This window comes from Macrobrachium nipponense, chromosome 3 (genome assembly GCF_015104395.2).
Source record: "Macrobrachium nipponense isolate FS-2020 chromosome 3, ASM1510439v2, whole genome shotgun sequence".
NCBI classification, from domain to species: Eukaryota; Metazoa; Arthropoda; class Malacostraca; order Decapoda; family Palaemonidae; genus Macrobrachium; species Macrobrachium nipponense.
Genome location: NC_087202.1, coordinates 120,997,628 through 121,015,225, shown reverse-complemented (window position 1 = coordinate 121,015,225; position 17,598 = coordinate 120,997,628). Strand labels below are relative to the sequence as shown.

The window sequence follows — 17,598 nt, the reverse complement described above, 5'->3', positions numbered from 1 at the left end:
TCGAGTTAATCTGTCAAAATGGTTTCTTTGTGTAACCACTTTTCTTTTGTTGGTTGGGTAAGATATAGAAATAGTTGATTGGAGAATGGTAATTTCATTCGTGGGAGAATAATCGAATTGACTAGTTCGTTTGTTTCATGCTTTTTGTCCCCATTTCTGGTTTTTGTTATGGACGGAAAGTAAACTGAATGATTGCAGTTTGTTAATATTAACGGTAAATATAAATTCTTAACTTTCCCCCTTTTTGTATTCTAATTGAATTATTTAATTTAATGTTAAATGTATTCCTTACAAGGAAACAGTTTTGCTTTCCCATCTTTATATTTCAACGTTGTTCCAGAGTTTCGGACAAAGTGAAAGAAAACAGAGTTGTTGACTGGTTTTTGATCCGACAAGGAGAAGATCTCTTGGTACCTGTCGGACAGAAGAACGGGTGTTCTTTTTCTGCTGTAAAGAGTGAATTAAGGACTTAAAATTCGAAGTTAAGAAGAAATTGTTCTGAAGATGATGCGGGTAGGTTGAAATATGAAGACTTGCCTTATAATTGATTTGAGTTAGATAATTCTAAGAGAGGATGCAGGATGGTTTTCTCCACAATTAATACAAGATGGTGGTTCATTGCATGGTCTATGTGCTTCTTTGCCACAATTACAACATAAAGCAGGTTCTTCATTTATTTTCTTTCTACATTTCTGTATCAAATGACCAAACATTTGGCAGTGGTAACATCTCAAAACGATGATCAGAGTTATGTGGGCTAGAGTGGCCCAACCATGCATGTGCAGTGCAACAGGAGGGTTATTAGTATTGCTTTCATTGAAGGAAACTGGTACATCTGTACACCTGACGATCATGTATTCAGCTATTTATAAATGATTGATTTATGAAACAAAATCATGCAAAAACTATAATACAGAAGAAATCACAGCGATAAGGAAAGTAATGCACACAAAACAAAACAAACAACAGACCAGAAATGGTGTGCAAAACTGATTTTGCAGTACAATTTCCTTCTAGAAAAATAACATAATTCAATATATACTGTACTGAACAGGCTAAGTAAACAAATACGTATTACAAGTTAATTGATACTGAAAACTTACTCTTCTGATGTACTGTTTTGAAGAGGTATGTGACTATGTGGTCGAGAGTTGCACAGCAGCCCGCGCACACCATCGTATCTGGAAAAGGACAACATCACACATGCAGGTCTTGGGCATAATTACAAACCAATTTACTTACTTTTATTATGCAGTACTTTGTACAGGTAAGAGACTATATGATCCAATGTTGCACAACAACCACTGCACACCATTGTGTCTGAAATGTAAAGTAGATATTAGTGCTGAAATTACAGAGCAAGAATAACCAATTTCCTGATCTCACATTAGAATGTTGAAAGTGTTGAGAATGCCAAATCCTGTATTGTATACTAGTCACAAAAATAAAAATCAGAATTCAAGACAAAAAATAAAGGTTCTTTTCTAGAGTTGTCACTAAAAATTGATTTCAAAGTAAACATGATAACCTTTTACTTATATTTCATGATGAGACATATCTCATGAATGGCCTTTTAAGACAGACTCCACTGAGGAAAAAGGGTTGCTCTCAGAATACTAAGGACTTTTACCTTCAACATCATGAAAATGACACTACAGTCATATGCAATACATCACAAACAAAATAAAACTGCAAGTGGCAAATTAACACATCCCATGCATGAGGCTGAAATAAATAGAAAATGTCTCACAAATGATCCAATTAACTTCTAAACCACTGGGATAAGGACACTTTCTACCAAGAATAAACAAATCATTTGAAACAGCATCTACTTAAAAAAAATTGACTAACTTCCACTGACCAAGAGTGCAATTTCAATTAGGTCAAATACGCAGTTATTTTAAAATAAAAACATGGAAGCAATAATAATATCTCTTTATTTTTCAAGTGCACTGTGCTTCAGACCAAAAGTTTTAAACAATAAATAACTTGCTCCAAATAAAAGTACTAAAAAATATTAACTAATAACATCTATTTTTCATAAATTGTTTCCACTACAGTGATCCCACCTTAGTGTATCAGTTACTATTCAGGTTCAAATATAACATTCAATTTTGCTACATTACTTAAAAACGACATTATGACAAAACAATGTTTTATAGATATGGTTACCAATTATTACATTGGCTCACAGTTTCACTTGCCAGCAGCTCAAAAACTTTAATATTGCAGTTGCAGTAGTGTTAATGTTGGTGTGGGTGAAGATAACTGCCCTGCCCACATTTGGCGTAAGAGAAGAACAACTCCAGCAAGTAGTCAACTGTTTCTGCTCTTCTCCATATGCACAGAGGAAGGAGGGCTCTGATTAGTGATTACTTGGTAAGTATATATATATAAAACTTTATTTTATCATAAAAATGTTATTTATATATATATATGTAACTTACCAAGTAATTACATTGCTGAATCCCAAATTGACCTAGAGGTGGGATATGGTTCATTCTACCTCAAACATTATTAATGATGATAATGAACATAGAATAAAAATTAAAAGCATTGAATCAATGCTTGTTGTTCCTCACCTGATAAAGGGACCTGTTACAGGAAGGTACTGCCTCTGGTTAGTGCTATCTTATCCCTGTAGGGTGTGGCTAGTTGGTCAGACTTACACCTCTACAACAGAGAAGCTTTGTAGCAAGGGATGAACCCGGTGACTACTAAGCATACAGGTAGCCTTCTGCCCCTGAAACCTGGGCATGGAACTAACTAACCAAGACCAGATGATGCAACATAAACTACACCAAAAAACATAAAAAATCTATTAAACCTAACCGCAAAATTAACAACTAGAGGGGCACTCCATGCACTAAGCGCCTCCAGCCTCCCCTTGAACACAACGTCTGATATCAAATCACAGGTAGGAAGAAAATGCTTCCTACACTTCTTTCCCTAACACCCTGCCAGCCACAGATAATGATCCTAATGCACTGCATTTATCGTAAAACACTCCCACATCCTTCAATTAATGTCTCAGAGACCGATCGACACTTCTAATGGGTACCCTGCTAAAAACATCTGAAACAATAGACAAATTATGTCTAAAGGAATGATGTGACTAACCAATCTGACCTCATGAGCTTTAGCTCCTAAATTTAGGTTCTCCTCTCCCACTACTGTACAGGCGGCTCTCGTCTAATGGCGCAATCGCTCACCGGCGAATCGGTTTTACGGCTGTCGTCAAAAATATTAATTGAAAAAATAAGGCATTTTAAGGTATTTTTACGGCACAATTTTCAGTTAACAGCGCAGCTAGTGCCGTTGTGTAACAAGTTCATACCATTTGTAGAAATGCCGTTCAGACCGACATAAAGGTTATGCAAATTGGTTAACAAACTTTTTATGGACAGTTATTACATAGGTTTATGGGTAAAATATATGACTTTGACGCTGTTCTATGCCGCAAATATCGAGTAACATAAATGCAAATTTAGCTATGGGATGTGTCGATTTATAAATGTTTATGCTTTTATATTTAAAATGTGTATGAAAATACATTATGTATCAGGTATTTTTATTTTTAAACAGAAATATAATACAAATGCAGCTTTTGAAACTGCCCTTCACGTTATTAAATACGATGTTTTTTCATGCCGTTACATGGAGTATTATACAAGTACCATCCTACTTACAACCAAGTTTGGTTCCAACCCACTGGTTGTAAGTCACAATAGATGTAAGTCGAACCTTAGATAGTGGCCAACATACTGGGTTATGGGTATACTATCAAATCTTTGCTATATAAAAGTGCCTACTTAGTACTGTAATGTAATGTACAATCATTATTTCAATCTTTTTTTACCATAATGTACTTCTACTAATACATTTTAATCATTTATGTAATAGTATGATATTTATGTACAATCAGGCATAGAGTTACAATGGGGTTAGGTTCTTGCATGCATGTCAGAAGTCGATTCTTACGTAAATTGGTTTGCAATTCAGTCTACAGTACAGTTAATATCAAATGATGCTGCAGATCGAGCGGGTGTAACTCAAACTGATGCTGCCCTGAGTGATGAGAGTTCTCATGAGAGGCGCAGTGCCAGTAACTCAATGGTCAACTGTCTGAAGTAAGGTTGTAAGTATGAGTGGTCGTATGTCGAGCAGGTTGTAAGTCGGATGGTAGTTGTATATGAAAATGTGTGCAATTTCATGTAGAATACAACAAAAAAAATACTCATGATTGTAGCTTTTATCAGTTTTGAAATATTTTTAAATAAATAACGATAAGTGCCAAAATTTCAACATTCGGTCAACTTTGACTCTACTGAAATGGTCAAAAAATGCAATTGTAAGCTAAAACTCTTATATTCTAGTAATATTTAATAATTTACCTTCATTTTGCAACAAATTGGATGTCTCTAGCACAATATTTCGATTTATGGTGAATTTATGAAAAAAACTTTTCCTTATGTCCGCGCATTATCTCTTCCGATAAATTTTTTTGTGCGATTGTCGTAATGTTTGTACCATTTTAAATTTGCCGTTACATAAAGTTTTATATATGGAAATGTGTGCAATTTCATGCACAATACAACTAAAAACACCCATGGTTGTAGCTTTTATCAGTTTTGAAAAATATTTATATAAATAACGATAAGTGCCAAAATTTCAACCTTCAGTCAACTTTGACTCTACCGAAATGGTTGAAAAACGTAATTGTAAGCTAAAACTCTCATATTCTAGTAATATTCAATCATTTACCTTCTTTTTGCAATAAATTGGAAGTCTCTAGCACAATATTTCGATTTATGGTGAATTTATGAAAAAAAAAAAAACATTTTCCTTATGTCCGCGTGGTAACTCTTTCGAAAAAAAATCAGAAATTTTTTGTGCGATTGTCGTAATGTTTGCAACATTTTAAATTAGCCGTTACATAAAGTTTTTATACATGAAAATGTGCGCAATTTCATGTAGAATACAACAAAATAATTGAAGGTTGTAGATTTTCTCATTTTCAAAATATTTGCATATAAAAAAATATTTTAAAAAATTCGACATTTGGTCAACTTTAACTCGTCCGAAATGGTTGAAAACTGCAATTGAAAGCTAAAACTCTTACAGTTTAGTAATATTCAATCATTTATCTTCATTTTGAAACAAATTGGAAGTCTCTAGAACAATATTTAGATTTATGGTGAATTTAAAAAATTTTTTTTTTTACGTCCGCGCGTTACAAATTCATGCATCATTTTGTGATAATATTTTCTCTGTTGCTTTGATCGTTTTACAATGTGTTATATACCAAAATGATCGCAATTTAGTGTACAATACAACGAAAAAACTTATCTCGTTAGCTTTAACCGTTTTGCTCACAGCGCGATTTGAATACAATTATATATGAAATTTTGTTTTTGAGCTATCATATATCGCATTATTTATATATGATAATGATTTTTTTTTCATTTTCTGATGGTTGCATACTAAACTTCAGGCAATGACAAAAAAAGGAGCCAAAATGAACTCTTAATCTTGAAAACTAAGCGTGCTGTGGGATTTTTTGTAAAAACTTTTTTTCTGCTTCGGCGCTCACTCCCAGACCCTTTCGGCATACGGGAGACAATTTTTATTATACCCCTTCGACATAAGAGGGTTAAGCAACATTGGGGCTGGTCAGTCGTTGGATGGGTGATCGCACTTGGCATAGATTTCTTGGGAAAGGATCTTTCTGCAATTTCTTCAGTCTACTCAGCTGTAAATGAGTACCTACCCTGATGGGTTAGGGTCCAGCATTAAATAGCAAAACTTAGCAATGATGAGAAGCAATGAAAAGATTAAACAACAACGACGAACATAATTGGAACCTCTGGCCATGGAGGAGCTTCATCTAGTACCCAGGTAGGTATACAGCCCTACTGACAGGGAAGACAATGAGGTACTTGGAGGCCATCATTCAGCAACTGACGACCACAACAACAGTAACCAGCAACCAGAGACTGAGGCTCCAGAGGCAAACCAGAAGAAAATCAGGAAATATGGAGATGCTACCTCAGACGCAACCCAATGGATACAGAAGAAGGTTGGTCAACATCTGAAAGAGATGGCATAAAAAGAGGCTAAGAAGCAAGAAACAAGGGAGGCACTGAACAAGAAATACAAAGTATAGAAGGGACTGAACAACAAAATAGAAGATATCAAATAGAGGCTTGAAGCCGAAGCACATCAGATCCAACAGTACATGAACAGTAATAAAGGATACCAACAGAACAAACTATTCGGAACAACCAGAAAAGACTATACTGCCAACTAAAAGGGGAAGACAATACACTAGGAATTCCTGAAACTGAACCAAGTAGACTCTGGGAAAACATATGGATCAATCTCGTATCACACAACAAATAGCAACATGGCTTCAGGAAGGAAGAAAGACAGAAGAAATGGGGAGAATGCAACAAAGATTCACCGAGATCCCGACAGACACAATCAGATACAACTTAAGAATATGCCCAACTGAAAAGCCCCAGGTCCCAATGAAGCCCATGGATACTGGCTCAAAAACTTCAAGGCCCTACACATGTGAATATCAGAACAACTCCAGCATTGTATCACAACCACCATGCACCTGAATGGATGACTACAGGGAGAACATCCTTAGTACAGAACAACAAGAACAAGGGAAATATAGCAAGTTCTATCACCTGTCTACCAGTAATGTGGAGGTTACTAACAGGTGTCATTAGTAAAAGGCTATACAACTACCTAGAGGATACAAACCCATCCCCCACCAACAGAAAGATTGCACAAGGAAGGGTAGGGCACAAAGGGCCAGCTTCTGACAGACAAAATAGTAATGAAGAACAGTACCAGAAGAAAAACCAACCTAAGCATGGCGTGGAGTGACTACAAGAATGCCTTCGACATGATAACAAGCACATGACTAAGAGAATGCCTGAAAATATGTTGGGCAGGGGTGGGAAAACACACAGCTTCCTCAAAAATACAATGCAAAACAAAATTGGGAATACAAACAGAGGGCCTTTTCAAGGCAACTCACTGTCCCCATTACTCTTTATAGTAGCCAGATTTCCATGACAAAAGTACTGCAGAAGATGGAAGCTAGGTACCAACTCAAGAAAGGGGCAACAGAATTAAACATCTGATGTTCATACATGACATCAAACTGTATGGTAAGAGCATCAAGGAAATAGATACCCTAACCCAGACTGCAAGGATTGTATCCAAGGACATCAGGATGGAGTTTGGAATAAAAATATGTGCCTCGGTCAAAATACAAAAAGATAAAGTGACGAGGACTGAAGTGATAAAGCTACCAGATGGGAACAACAGCAAACGCATACATGAAACAGGATACAAATACCTAAGAATAATAGGAGAGGATATAAAACACAAAGAGCAGAAGGGCACAATCAAGAAAGAATATATGCAGACTTAAGAAAATACCCAAGTTAAAACTCAATGCCACAAATATGATGAAAGCCATAACGACATGGGCAGTACCAGTAATCAGATACGGAGCAGGAGCAGTGGAATGGAGAACGAAGGCTGAACTCCACAGCATACACAAAGCACTACACAAGAGCAAATACAAACTAGTTTACATAACACTAAATGAAGGAGGACAAGGACTACTAAGCATAGAGGACTGCATCAACATCGAGAGCAGAGCACTGGGGCAACATCTGAAAATCAGTGACGACAAGTGGTTAAGGAGAGGTATGGGAAGGACAGATAAAAGTAAACAAAGACCCAGAGATATATAGACAGGAGACTGACAAACAGAATGGAGGAATGGCACAACAAACCAATGCACAGACAGTGCATGAGAGACTAAAGAACTGGCCAACAATGAAACATGGTAGGCTATAGAGGGGAGAAGGCCAGAAGGAAACAAAAGAAATGCTAACAGTGGCACAAAATCAGGTCCTAAGAGCCAGATACGTTCAAAGAATGATAGATGGAAATAACACCTCGCCCTAGCTTGCAGTAATAAGTGATACAAACACAAACCTGAGGAAGTGATAGAACACAATCAGGCAAAGATCCTCTGGGACTATGGTATCAGAACAGACAGGATGATATGAGCCAATAGATGATACGTGACATCGAATAACAAAATCATGAAGGTACCACTCACTGATGTTGCAATACCATGGGACACTAGAATAGAGGAGAAAGAAAAAAGAAAAAATCGGTATATAGACCTGAAAATAGAAATAATAAGGATATGGGAAATGCCAGTGGAAATTGTACCCATAATCATATAGGAACACTAGGCATGATCCCAAGATCTCTGAAAAGGAACCTGGAAAAACTAGATACTGAAGTAGCTCCAGGACTCATGCAGAAGTGTGCTATTAGAAACAGCACACATAGTAAGCAAAGTGATGGACCCCTAAGGAGGCAGGATGCAACTCACAACCCCACACTTTGAAAACCACCCAGTCGAAGTGGATGACTGTGATAAAAAGAATCGGACAGAGCCTCCCAGGTACTCGTCAACAACAGGCATCCCAATAGGCTCACTAACAATGTAATAAAAATGGAACTCGACAAATGGTGCTCCAACAATGCCGCACCACCACCACAAGAAACCATCAAACTCTATTACAAGGCTTTCACACACCAAGTATCGAGAGGAGGAAGAAGTCATGCAAAGAAAATAATTTCGGAGCACGTCAACCTGACAGAGGAGGGGCATGAAGATAAGCCTTGTAATTTATTACAAAAACGGAGAATGCAAGACCTTATTATGAAGAACAACCCTTCCTTGCCTGCAGGAGACCCCTTGAAGAAAACCAATCAATACCAATGCCCCTTCCATGGATGTCACAGAACTTACATTGGAATGACTACGATGTGACTTGCAAAGAGAACCTTGTGTCACCCCGCCCTCGTCAGCCACAACCGGACTTCTTCCCAGGATAGTATTGTCAACGATACTAAGATCCTCAGAAGCGCCTGACTCAAGACGTCTGTGCTTGCTGTTTAGCGCTACTCATTTTGGAACAAAGGCCCTTCCCCCTGACACAACACAAGAAGCCCTTCCTCCTTCTCAAGAGCTTAAGGTAGAACCTCACCCGGACCAACAGTATCAACAAATAATATACCAGCAATACCACTGTCAATATTCCAGAAGAGAACCCCGCCCCTCCCTCGAAGGAAACACTGACAACACCAGGAATGACGTCATAGAGCGAAGAGCCAATGAAAACACAGCTCCTCATGACGTCAAATGAGTGATGAGATGATCATCATGGCTATGCCAGACACACCATCAACTCCAGCAACTGTCTTGAGGCAGTGGGTAAGCAGCCAATAGCAGACAGTCCTGAGTGCACATCCAATAAAAAATCAATAACATGTAATAATAATGATAAAACTTCTTTTAACCTGCAACAGCAGGTGCTTAGACTCTTGGAGAATTAACAGACAGAATAAACAGACTCTGTAGAATCTCTGACAGACGTACCCACAATATCAGCAAATCCACGATTAAGGCAACCAAAAAAGAAGCAAATGAGAAAAGAGAAGCCTGAAAAAATGGTGGAGTGAATGTTGTAGGCGAATTAAGGAATGCATGCAATGCTATGTATCAAATGTAACAAATATCACACACTCATGATTACAAAGATTTAAGGAGATTTTCAATATTTTGCATGTATTATACATAATACAGATAATAAAACAACATAGGGGATTATGCTGTGGTGGCAATGCAGATGTTGAAATTTTACTGTTACTCCCACTTACTCTCCTTTTTGGAAGGTGGTGCAACTACTGTGACTGTGTGGAGCAGTGAAGGGGAGTGAGCGTAATTTTTTTACATGGTCTTTGAGCTTAATTTTTTTAGCACCTAACTGGTCTTAAGTCCTGGTCCTTATATTTTCATTGCACATTTATCAACTTAACCCTTTTGCTTTGTATCTGTATGTTTCATAATTAAATACGACTTGCTAATTTCATTATATATTTAACAATCAATTACTCCTGGAATACGGTAGATTTTTATGCTTGCAATGAAAGGGCATGAAGAAAAAAGTTATAACATCCTACAAATAGGAAAATTTGATGGACTATTACCATAAAATAAATTAGCGAATCAAAAGGGAGTACCGAATTCATTTAGTAAATGGCAAAAGATTTTGGGCCAGTGTCAAAGACCTCTAGTGGAAACATGGTACTTGCAAAGGCTAAGATGGACAAGATATGACCGCAATACTGCGAGATGTACAGCTGAAATATTCTACAAGGATTTTATCACATGCAGTATTTGAAAGCAAGACAAGGTGTTCAGGAGGTAGAAAATACAGGTATCTTATTATCACTTTTTGTGAAGAAAAGGGATAAGCACCCTTCTAAGGTTCTGTCCTCACCAGCCTGGAGGTCCACATGCTTTCTTTTCCGATAACTTTGGATGATATCTCCTTCAAGATGATAAAAAAAGTCCACCGGCTCTTGAGAGGCAATGGTTCAAAATTTAATATTTACAAGCTATTATGCAAATAGCTTTTGTTAGTAAGATAAAAAAAAATCACCCATGCTTCCATGAGTGAGTACTATATAGGTCAAACATCAATTTTAGGGGCATTTTTTTTAATACTGTCAAAACACACAACAGGAATAGTTTTATTAGTTATTAATCTATGCACAAACAATACTGTTTGTCAATACACCCAATCACTATCAAACAAACAAAGAAACTTTTAAAATGTTTTAGCCTATGAAAACTAAATGACTTCCAAATAATACAGTTGGTCATATTATTAAAACAAAGTAGATATATGTCACTGAGTATAAAGTACTGTTTTGTATGTAGTATTAACTAATTTGCTTGCTTGTGTTACCTACTAAATCAATATATAATCAGGAGAGGATAAACATAAAGTAGACTAAATTTCTCACACTGTAGCATATCTCTGTTTTTACTGAGTATATCTTTTTCTGGGAGATTCACATGCTCTAAAACTTCCAGTATCCAAAAGCCAATAAATGTATAGAATTACTTTAACATCAAGCAGCATCAACAGAGGTACAACTTTTAACACCCAACTAAATCAAAAATATAGAATATCTGAAAACCTTAATGGGTTATGGAACCAATTAATTATCAAATACAAAACCTGTCTGGATATCGTGAAATTAGTTGCACTGTGCATAGTTCATTAATTGAAACTCATTTACAATCATGTCAAAATGGTTCTGTCAAGATCAATTTAGGAAACACAAAAATTAAAAAATCATTTAAACTGTCAGTAACTTGTTAAGAGAAAGCCATGCTATCCAGTACACAAAGACCTTTTTAACACTTTCATAGCCACTGCCTTACCATAAACAGGATCTGCAGCAAAAGAGAATTTGCATTAATACCATTTTCTTTCTACAAACATTCAAAGCAAGAAAAATTTCCAAAAGCAAAGAGAGAAAGTATTAAGAAATATACTATTATAATAACTATGCCCCCACTGTCTTTGGGCTGATGAATGAAGAAATAAGGAACCTGTAAAATCAGGAGTTAAACACTTATTCATGATATAACAACAGAAAATTAATACATCTTTTGGAATTTATAATAAGGTCTGTTAACAAAATCAGCCATTTACTTAACGATAAAATTAATTACCTTTTCCAAATAAAAAACATGAATGACCAGAAACTTATTCAAGCACAAGTTAATTTTCTATGCCGACGAGACCAAAATGACACCTTTTTTTACAAAATGACCGGCTCCACATTTCATCACATGACCACCATCATTTTCTAATCCTTTCAAAGTAAGCATTCATTCATATTACATTACATCAGAATATTTTTTGTAACCTACCCATTGTCCACTCCCCCAAACCTGGGGGGGACTGGGGGGGGGAAAGGCAGTACCATCAGTTAAAAAATGGGATTTTTTTCCTGATCAATATTGGTTTTATTGTCCTTGTAAACTTATGACACACTGTCAGATTACAGTAAAAAGCTGTTCATATCTTCACAAAGTTCCAATACTTGGCCATCAACTGATCTTTCCTAAGGGGTCAGTTCAAGTGATTTCTATTTCTTACACACTTTTATGCAGTCAATATGATAAACCTACTACAGCAGTTGACATAAATCAATCGGAGGCATCATCAAGAAAGCTCAGTGGCCCTCATTAAATTGTCAAAAACAAAAGAATGGTCCACCTGACACCTGAAAGAACACCAGGACAAACTACCTGAAATGACACCAGAAACAAGAGGATGAACAAAGCACAACTAGGTAGCAGGTGTCAGTAAATGTTATTCAAACCCAGACCTTTATAGTCTTCAATGAATATAAATTGTGCGCAAATGAAGAAAAATCTCTAAAACCATGGGTTGACTTGAATGGCGGGAATAAACTGCAAATTTGTACAAGATGTAGGAAAGTAAGTGTAAAACCCCTCCCATCAATTGCTGTATACCACTTACTATAATCTCTGATAGTTATTTTTCAGCTGAAACTTGTGTTTGACAAACTTCCAATATATTTAACCAAACCACACAAAATAATAAAGCAATATAAAAAAAATCAGTATGTATTTATATCAACAAGTGGTCAGTGGAAAATCCATGTACGATGACGCACATCAGGCAACAGAAGCAATATGTGGTATGACATTAAGGATGGGGTTACAACGAAAGATATAATGACACACAATAATGAATAGTTGGTCAGAGAAGCAACTGATATAGATAATACGACACGGACCTAGACAAGATACAGTTCAGGAGGAGTACATGTGATGATGATATCAGCACAAAAGCACAGTGCTATCTCCAAGGTTTGATACACTAAACATACAAATAAAAGAAACATGTAGAATTCAGGTCAGTATATATCCCATAGAATGGAGCCACTGTACTCTTATTCAAGCTCTGCTACATAGCTTTTTCTGAATACAATGACATTATTATAAGACACAGCTTGAAATTGATCTTGATGAAATGTATAAGCAAACTCTTAGTAATAAAAGCAAGCATCTCATTCTAAACACTTTCAAAATCCTGCTGTCAAGTATAGGCCAAGTTGCTTGGTTCCATATACTTTTTGCCAAAGTTACCATGATAAGTAGTCTTGAATTTAAAGCAAAGAATCTTGGTCTTACTCTGCAATTTACGGTAAAACAGCAACACTCCTCGTAAGTCCTTAGGACTTAAATGTTAAGAGAAAAGTAGTTGTAGACAATGATTATACGTCGAGAGTAGACTTCTCATCACCAGAAATACACATCTCTAACCCCTCAGAGGAATGCCCGAGAATCGAACTTGGGAAGTAGGCAGACATGGAAAAAAAAAATTGAAAGAATAGACATAACACAAGGGGGTGATGAGCATGTATGCTATAAAAAATAGGTTGATAGTATAAAGAGGTTTTCATAATGAAACATGAACCTCAGTGTTAAATAAAGTAGATGTGAGTGTGGTTGTAGGTAAAACTGGTGTCTAAGTTACAGTGTTGTTATCCAAAATTGTTTTAGGTTGCATGAAAGGCAATGAAATCTAGGTGGAAAGTTATGGGATATGAAAAAGAGCTATGAATGTTGTCAGGAGTGGCTGATGCTTGACACAACATGGTGTTTAGTAGGGAAACTGCAAAGAAAGCTGCTGAGATTTTCAAGTTTGTAAAAGGTGAAAGTTGAATGTAAATATTTGGAAGAGTATGGTAATGACCAAGAATAACAGTAAATATAAACCCTGAAAATGGTGAAATGAATTTCAGCATGGAATGGGAAGGAATTGAGTGGTTAATTCACATACTATATACATTTTAGGTAATATAACATGATGGCAGAAAGGAAAGGTAAGCCACAAAAAAGAAGAACTTTCAAAGTAAGCATTCCATTCACATTCATTACATAAGAATATTTTTTGTAACCTTAGCCCCACTTCAAGGGGGATCTGCATGACGACAATAAAAAAAAAAAAAAAAAACAAAATTACAGTGCACTGCATTATGCCTTATAATTTACTGGTTATTAGCAGAAAATAGCATATATCTTTTATGCTACCCCTTTTACATAATTAAGAAAATAAAAAGTAAAAAGAATTGTGTAAATTGTCCATTTTGGTCTGCTATGGAGATTACTATGAGATTCGTTGCTGGTGGGGCATATCACTTCTCTGCTCTCCCCAATGTTCGATCACCTAATAAATGGTTAGTACAAAATTATTTTCAAGATACTGCACTGTTCTTATAAGTTACATGAGTGCATCTCTTTGTACCAAAAACAGTGCCCAAGACAATCAAAGTTACCAACTGCACATAGTTCCCATCCAGTCACTGAGTAAATGCAATGGAAGAGAGCAGAGTGGCCCAAAACTATATATATTATGGGTGCGAGTACCCCGGAGTAAAAAGGTTGCATTCGTGCGAGTGGAACCATAAATAAAGTGATTATGTGCTGCTGCTAAGCCTTCGGTGCTAGCATATCAAATAACATAAGTTGCAAAAGTTTTCTGCTTGGGTTCATCCTAGATTCAGCAGTTAAAAGGACAAATCTGGCAGTGACTGACACATGCATGCACAAGCCCGCACACACATGCACAAGTACCCGCACACAAACACACACACACACACACACTCCTCTTCCATAATACAAACAATATAGTAATTTTTCATGAAGACTACAGCTGTTGAAGCATTCATAATGTAATGGTTAATTTTTTTTCTATCTAGTGATGACGAAAAATAATTTTAAATATATAAATCTTGAGTTGCAATTTAGGTGGGAGGAGAAAAAAAAAAAACAAAAAAAAAACACCTCTAGAATAGCTGACTGGAACCCAGGATCTGATTTCCAGCCCTTTCATTTAAGATTAAGAAGGAACCCAAGGCCTGGAAATGAGAAATTAATTGTATGGCTGAAACCCTGCAACACACACACACACTCACTACAGCACACAGAATGGCTAAACATGATGAAAGCCATGAATCTGGCTACCTTCAACTTGACTCATTATAGCTCTCTCTCTCTCTCTCTCAAGTTATGGTTTATGACTATGCACATTTTTGTTGTGCAAAGCTGCTATGCGAGCTTAAGACATTAGGCTACCTTGTGTATTCATACAAGTATAAGTATACATAGAGTTAAGTAAAACATGTATGTGCTGTTCCCCCCCAACAACGAGAGAGAGAGAGAGAGAGAGAGAGAGAGAGAGAGAGAGAGAGAGAGAGAGAGAGAGAGAGAGAGAGAGAGAGATTGGTTTCACTTTGGTGAGATGAGAATTACCTCACCGAGGTCAGTTATTTTTAGTTATGATATAATAAAAGTTACAGCAAGGATGCAATGAATTACTACCATAATACAAATAAATTCTCCATGCATCTTCAAAATTGATTTAGCTTTGTGTCTTTTACTTTTTTCTTTTTTTAAAATAACTTATCTCTTCTTTCTTATATTTTGAAAGCCTGAATTTCAAGCCAATGGCCCTGTGGGCTTGCTCTACACAAATACGGTTTAATCTCTGAATAATAATATAATTAATAATGATAACTATATATACTATTAGTTTTTGATTAAAAATCATATAAAAAATTGCAGTTAGCTATCAGATATTCTAAAATCATATTAAAGAACCAGCTATAATTTAGGGTCCTTGTTACTTATCCGAAAGCCAGACCCTGGAAGTGTCATTAAACGAAGGTGCTACTACGACCTATTTCTGGGCTCAGCTCGTGTCGGCCTATGAAAGGATCCTTAATATCATTCTTTCTAGGTAAAATTAATCTAAAATTACCAGAAAAAAGAAAAACAAAATTAAGAAAATGTCAGTAAAACTGACTCGCTCACTCTTAAAAAGAAGTGTCGGTATGGTAATAGGGGCGAGTGGAAAACACTACCACGAGACATTCACCAATTAGACCTTCCAATCAGAATCCCACAAGAGAGAGCTGATACCAACGGGCGATGCAGCCGCTACTACTACTACTAGAGGACGCCACGGACAGCAGCGCCCCTAGCGGTCATCCTTAATTATTTAGCGCTAGCGTCCAGACGCATTTTTCTCTGTGCTGTGCATTTTACGAGGATTTATTATCTTCTTCAAGATGGAACGTTCTGCAATCGCAACGGCTAAGTTAAGTGCCTCATAAGTAATGTTTTACTATATTTTTGTCTTCCGGGGACCAGTATTTTCCTTCTAATAGGTCATATACGGTTTCCCGGTTGTCTCGTGGCGGCGCCATGCTGCCTCGTTAAGAATTCCCGGTCCTCCATACTGGACTTCTTATACTTATGGGCTTACCTTTTACGTTCATCGTTTTTTACATCGAGTTTTAGCTAGTTTAGCCCCTTACCCATTTCTCTTAGTTTGGTATTTAGGGCTATTATTATTGTTTCCAGCCCAGCATCCCGGCTCTTGCTCTTCATCGGCTTTCGCTGGCTCCGAGTAGGCTTCTGTTCCTCGGAACAGTTTGCCTCCTCCTGGGCTTCTTTTCTTTCTACTAAAAGTGTCTTTTTTCCATCTTTACGATGTAATTTTATTCTATTTAGGGTGTTAGGCTAGCCTAGGTGCATGTTCCATGATTTGGTACAGCCTGGTTCACGTGCCCTCCCACGGTTGTGTTGCTCGGCTTAGGCCACTTGCGGTCACGTGTTCCATCGCACCTTACCCTTCCCCTTCCCTCCCTACCAGGTATAGGGAGGTGCTGGGGGACCCCTTGGTTGTCATGACAACTTCGTTGCCCTCCTCCCTCCCTCTCTGAGGTGGCCAGGGGTCCCTCCCAGCGGGGGGTATAGGGCGACCACTCATAGGGTACTGTGTCTCCAGCGGATAGGTTTTGTTGAGACGGGGAGGAGTAGGCCACCCCCCCCCCTCTCTCTCTCCCACCGCCGTGTTTCGCCGAGACCCCTCCCCCCCCCTTCCCCAGTTGCTCAGCCACCTTCCCTTTCTATAACGACGGAGCCTCCGTCGCAGCCGGGGCACCTTTGGTTATAGATACTGGCTCCGCCAGCGGGCGGGGTGGTCACTACTAGTGGTCGGTTGCTTGCCTACTATATCCTTATATCTCTCCCCCGCTACCGGAAGGGAGCTTGCTTCTTACCCGGGCACTCTTCTAGTAGACGGGTGGAGGAAGGTTTGATATTATTATATTTTAAGGATATACCCTAATTTTACGATGATTTGTTTAATTTTTATTATTCATATGCTTACCATCCCCGCCATTTTTCGTCGTGGTTTTCCTTTTACCACCACTCCTGGTTGGATTCTATCTTATGTCCCCGCCGCCAGCGGAGCATAGCCTAGGACTAACCAACCTTGTTACCCACACGTATTATGGCAGGGCTCTGGTTTAATCTAACTTTCTCGCTCCGGCACCAGCGGAGCAACTGTTAGACTGTAAGTGTTCTCCTGATACTCATGTATTTTTTCCACTTACAGGCTACCAACTGTCAGGTCCCGGCGTGCAACGCGACCGTTTTGTGGTAAAAACGACCCCCCCTGCAGCCCCATGATGAGTGCAGGTCTCACGCTCCTTGTGCCACGTCATTCAACGATATGATCGTCTGGCACCCGGAAGCCTGCGCCATCTGCTACGACCTAGTCGGTCAGCTGGTGGAGGGGGTAA

The 17,598-nt window shown here is 37.7% G+C and overlaps 1 long non-coding RNA gene across 1 annotated transcript in view; it reads right to left on the bottom strand.

Moving 5' to 3' along the window:
* Positions 1-17,598, bottom strand: part of LOC135222015 (uncharacterized) — a 39,434-nt gene that overhangs the window by 1,713 nt on the left and 20,123 nt on the right. The window contains exon 2 of the long non-coding RNA XR_010316155.1: positions 1,104-1,181. This is a non-coding gene — a long non-coding RNA (uncharacterized LOC135222015). The remainder of the gene's footprint in view (positions 1-1,103; positions 1,182-17,598) is intronic.